A 6,135-nucleotide genomic window follows, 5' to 3' on the forward strand; every position below is an offset into this window, starting at 1 on the left:
CAGAGGCAGACAGGCTGTGTCATCTGAGGGCCCTTGAGGCAGATCCAAGTACCACCAGCTGGTGGCAGTGGCCAGCCAGGCAGTCCCACATCCCGATGCCGCACCCTTTCCAGAAATGCTAATGAACGTCTTGAGCTATCCTCTCACACCTGTTAGGATTGCTGTTAGCAAGAAAACAAAGGGAAGTGCTGGCCAGGACGTGGAGAAAAGGCAACCCTGCGCACTGTTGGTGGGAAAGTGAATGGGTGTGGCCACAGGCTCCAGCAATTGCGCTTCTAGGTCCATATCCAAAGGAAATAAAAACAGGATCTCAGTGGTCATCTGCCCTCCCATCACAGCAGTACCCACGATAGCCAAGGTACAGCAAAACCTAAGTGCCCACTGAAGGACGAATGGGTAAAGAAAATGAGGCACACATACGCACGGGAATATTATTCAGCCTTTTCCTTCTTTAAAAAGAAGGAAAGCCTGCCATTTGCGACAGCATGGATGAACCGGGAGGACACTGTGCCAAGGGAACTCAGCCAGACGCAGAGGAACAAATACTGCAGGATCTCACTTATATGTGGAATCTAAATCGCCAAGCTCATAGAAGCAGAGAGTAGAGTGGTGATTTCCGGGGGCCGAGGGGAGGGGAAACGGGGAGGTGTTGGTCAAAGGGTACAAAGTTTCAGTGGTGCAAAATGAATACATTCTGGAGATCTAATGTACAACGTGATGCCCATAGTTAATGGCACTGTATACTTAAAGTTTGCTGAGAGTTGATCTGAAGGATTCTCACCACACACCAAAAAATGACCATGTGAGGTGATGATATGTAAATTAACTTGCTTGTGGTCATCTTTTCGCCATGTATATGTATATTGAAACAGGTACTACCATATCACAGTCATATATATATATATATATGTATATATATATATATATATATATTGATTTCAGAGAGGAAGGGAGAGGGAGAGACAGAAACATTAATGATGAGAGAGAACCATTGATAGGCTGCCTCCTGCATGCCCTTCATTGGGGATCGAGCCCGCAACCAGGGCATGTGCCCCTGACCGGAATCGAACCCAGGACCCTTCAGTCCAGAGGCTGATGCTCCATCCACTGAGCCAAACCAGCCAGGGCATCATCGTCAGTTTTTCAGGCCCCCAGCTGGCCAGGTCGAGAGAACAGGGATCCCAGGCAGAAAGCACCCAGGCCTGGCTCAGAGGCGGCCCGTCGGCACGAGGCAGCCCCCTTGCTGTGACAGCATCGCCCCAGTGCTCAGCCTTTGACCCTCCCTATAGAGGTCATGTGACCCCCTGTGGTCATCACTGTGGCTCAGGTGTGACCAGTCACCGGGTGCACTTCCTGTGACCCCTGTGCTATCCTGTGCTGTAGACAAGACATCTGACATCCACCTGACCAGCATTTCCTTGTTTCATCTTCACGGCTACGCTGAGCGAGCCGTGGAACGTAACTCCATTGAAAAGACAGAAAACCAGAGTCTGCGCAGAGTGGTGACCCCCCAGGGACAAACTCAAGTTGCAGGCCTGGGCCTAGCTGATCCAAAGACCTAATTCCTATCCACTACATGTGGGGGGACCCCAAAGGGAAGTGCTCCAAGAGTCTTACTAAAACGGATTTAACAACGGTGTCCATGGCAACCGTAGCAAGGCCATTACTGGATACTCAGGGCGTTTTCAACGGCTTCCCAGTCACGAGTGTCCCTGTAGTAAACATTCCTGTGCTTAGAGCATCGCCCAAATCTTTCGCTCAGGAACGCTCCGGAGCAGCATCGGAGGTGCAGAAGGCACGCGTGCTTTCGCGGCTCTTAAGATTGCCATGTATCAATTGCCACGTCACTTTCTAGAAGGATTAGCCCCGTGGAGACTCCTCCTGGCAGTTCTAATGGAAACACTTCCGTGTGCCCTGACCAGGTAACTCAGTGGGTCAGAGCATCACCCCAATACGCCCAGGTTGCAGGTTCATTCCCTGGTCAGGGCCCGTACAAGAAGCAGCCAATGAATGTATACATAAGTGTGACAACAAATCAGGGTTTCACGCTCTCTCTCTCTCTCCTCTCTAAAATCCATAAATAAAAATAAAATAAAATAAACACTTCCTCGCAATGGGTATGTCCCCTGGCAATCGGGCTGCCTTGGGAAGCACCCCGTCCCTGGGGAGTTCAAGGGCCACGTGACTGTGCTCAGGGCTGCTAGGGCCAGGAGGGCACTGGCATTGTTGCAGGGGAGACTCGGGCATCTTGAGGAACCGTCCCAGTCTCTGTGGCTCGTGGGCTAAGGACCGAAAGTTCTGATTCTCTCTTTCCTCTTCCAAAGTTCCCCCTCGCTCCTTACTGCTTCCGCTCACGCTTCCCCCAGGTACTTGGGAGCTGCCACCCCCGCCCTGAGCCTCCTGAACAGGGTGCTCAATGGCAGGCTGAGCTGGCCTCATCTCTAAGTGATGCAGGACCACGGTGGTGAAGGGGACTCCTTCCAGCGTCCATTCATTCAGCTTTTACAAATACCAAGCCACGGGCTCTGGGCTCTGCGTCTATAATCTCCGTGCATCCTGACCTCAGTCCTACGAATGCCCGATAGGTGCCGTTATTAGCCCCACTTTCCAAGAGGACTTGTCCAAGGTCAAGTAGCCAGCCAATGGCAGAGCCAGGATTTGAACCTGAGTCTCAGTGACTGCTGAGGCTGCTCTCGTGATGTCAAATGGCCTTTGCCAGATGGAAATAGGCCCTAACACTGAGCCTGTCCATCAAAGCTGAGGCAAACCAGGACTGTGTTCCAGACCACATTTACCTCCCTGCTCTGTGTCCAGCGATGCTTCTCCTTGGATCTTTCCAGGCTTCTTCCTACAGGCACCAATTCTACACACACCCCTCCCCTCCCTGGCCTCTGGGAGACAGGGAGGTAGTGGCCTGGCTGCCCAGCTGACCTGGGATGGTGACACCAAGTCCTCACCCTGGCCGGGCCCCGTGGTACCAGAGGCAGGGTCCCTTAGGGAAGGACTTAGGCTCCCAACTCAGCCATTCCGGAGCCACTGCCTCAGGCAGCAGGTGGCCCTGGTGCAGGCTGTTATTGCCACACACAGACACTAGTGGTGAGAGCCTGTGTGCCGGTGGCCTGGACACAGGACCAGCGGGCCCTGCCCCTTGCTGTGAGGGGCTCCGAGCTGGTGGGGGACACAGGCAGGTAAGTCATTGTAGGATCCATGGAATAATAGCAACAACAATGCCTTCTGCCCTAGCTGGTTTGGCTCAGTGGTTGAGCATCGACCCATGAACCAGGAGGTCACGGTTCAATTCCTGGTCAGGGCACATGCCTGGGTTGTGGGCTCCATCCCCAGTGTGGGGCATGCAGGAGGCAGCCGACCAGTGATTCTCTTTCATCATTGATGTTTCTCTCTCTCTATGGCGGGGTCTCTCTTTTCCGAATCCAGCACGGAAAGAGAGATTATCAGGTTCTTCGAGTAGAGGCGGCTGGGGATTGAGAAATAATAGAAAGAGACAAGACACAGAGATAGAAGGAAAGAGCTGGGAACCGGGTGGGACCGCTGCCCGCTTCTGCTGGAGAGACAGTGACCCAGAGCCAATGCAGCGTGTTTATTTTATTTTTTAAAATATATTTTATTGATTTTTTAAAGAGAGGAAGGGAGAGGGATAGAGTGCTAGAAACATCGATGAGAGAGAAACATCAACCAGCTGCCTCCTGCACACCCCCTACCGGGGATGTGCCCACAACCAATGTACATGCCCTTGACCGGAATCGATCCTGGGACCTTTCAGTCCGCAGACCGAAGCTCTATCCACTGAGCCAAACCGGTTCCAGCTGTTTTATACCCCCACATACCAGGAAGTTTCACGAAAAGTCAAGACAAAGGAGATTATTTGCATTCTTGAGTAGGTCCGAGCATTCCTGGTGCTTGACTGGATTTACATATCAAAAACATACTTCCCAACACCTGGGCAAAGATAAGAGTCAGTGCTGGGAACACACCTGCCTTTTTGGTAAGATGTGTAACCAAGATGTGGCTTTGCCCGTCGCCTTGGGTTCAGCTGACAATAATTAAAGAATGCCCATGTGCCTTCCCAGGCGCAGTCTACATCTCTCTCTCCCTCGCCTTCCTCTCTGAATTCAATCAAGATATATTAAAAAACAACAAACAAACAAGCAACACAATGCCTTCCGATGAAGGAATGTGTACTCAGCACCAGGCATGGGGCTTGGGGCTTGATCCAGTGTTGTTTCATCATGCGAGGGCCCCGTGAGATAGACACTACTGTCACCCCATTTGACAGGGAAGGAAACTGAGGCTCAGAGAGTCTAAATGTTACCGAAGGTCACACAGAACCCCGAGGCTCTGAGATTCCAAACATGTCATGTCCTCTCTCTAAAGGTGAGACACATCAGGGGTGGAAGGGCAGGGAGGGGGGTGGAAGAGCACATGAGGTCTGGCGACATGAGTGACAGGGGAGAAGGGAGGGCTGGCACCAGGCAGAGGACTCAGAGGGAGCAGAGGTGTGGCCCTGTGCAAGGAGCAGGGTGTTCAGAGAAGGGGGGGCACTCCCAGGGCCGGAGCAGGAGGGGCGGGAGGTGGGGGTGAAAGAGGAAGTGAGAAAGGGGCCCGAGGGCTGGAAGGTGAGGGCCTCAGATGCGGGGCTCAGAGCTGGGCCTCCGTCCTGCAGGTGCTGAGGAAGCGGGCAGACCTAAAGGTGGTGGGATGAGATGTGTGCCAACCGTGGACGTGGGTGTGGGGCTGGAGGAGTGCCTGGGAGGAGACACTGGCTCCCAGCCCCATCACCCCTGTCCCAGTCCCCGGCTCTCCCCAGGCCAGTGGCAGGAAGACAGAAATGACCAGAACTTGCCCAGGAGGCCAGGACAAGCAGATCACTAATTCCCCTGTCTCGATCTATTTGTCTTCCTCTCTCTCTCTCTCTGTTTTTAATATTTTAAAAAATTGACTTTAGACAGAGGAAAAGAGAGAAAGAAACATTGATCAATGGCCTCCTACACTGCCCCCCTACTGGGAATCAAGCCTGCAACCCAGGCATGTGCCCTGACCTGGAATTGAACCAGTGACCTCTTGGTGCATGGAATGATGCTCAATCCACGGAGCCACACCAGCTAGGCTGCCTTCCTCTCTCAAAAGCTATGCTCCGAGCCCTTGGTGGTGTTGGTCAGTGGTTAGAGTGTTCCCTGGAGCATAGAAGGGTTGCGGGTTCGATTCAAGGTCAAGAGCACATACCTGGGTTGCAGGATCGATTCCTGGACAACCAATCTCTCTCTCTCTCTCCACTCCCTCCCTTCCACTCTCTCTAAAAATCAATGGGGGGAAATTGAGGATCACAACAACAAAAAAAGCAATGCTACTGGAGGCAAATGTTCAACCCAATTAGGGGTTTTCTCAACTAGAGGCGTTTCAGGCAGGATAGCTGGAATATTTGTGGATAGGGCGGGGCCCCACCTGGGACCATCTCCAATACTCCTTATCACCATCCATGATCAGAAGCATTTTGGCGTCTTCTTGCCTACCCGTCCCTCGGGAATAGAACCCTTTAGTTTCACCTTTTAACAACTTCCCCTCTCTGGACTCCTGCTGCCTTAACCCATCTGGTTTCAGCTCACTTCTGCTTTAGTGGCGAAAGCAGAACCTCTGGGCAGTGGGCTCAGAAGAGGGTGGCGAGTGAGACTGTTAGCCCCTCAGGACCTCCCCGGGAGCCTGTGCCTTTAAGGGCAGGGGCGGGGCGAGCTCTAGGGGGCGTGTCCTCGGGCCGGGGCGGTGTAAGGGGCGGGGCCCGAGCGGGGCGAGCCTGGGACCAGCTCCGGGACCAGCCCGGACACAACCGCCTGGGCGGGCGGTGTCGGGGGCGGGAGGCTGGGTGGCGCGGGTCAGCGGGCGGGGACTGGGAAGGCCGTGCGAGGCCCCGCGAAGTCGGCGTTCGGAGGCTGCGGGTCCGAGGCCCTGCACGAGGTAAGAGGAGCCTGCCTGCCCGCTAGGGCGCCGCGGGAAGACCGGCACTCGGAGTTCAACTTCTCAACCTCGGTCGGGCTTGGGAAGCAGCACCTTGAGGTTCTCGCAATCTCGTACCTACAAAGTGCAGCCGCCAAGGTTGGGTCGCGGTCCCCGTTTCCTGCCTTC

The sequence above is a fragment of the Cnephaeus nilssonii genome (assembly GCF_951640355.1).
Source record: "Cnephaeus nilssonii genome assembly, chromosome: 22".
In the NCBI taxonomy this organism is placed as follows: domain Eukaryota; kingdom Metazoa; phylum Chordata; class Mammalia; order Chiroptera; family Vespertilionidae; genus Cnephaeus; species Cnephaeus nilssonii.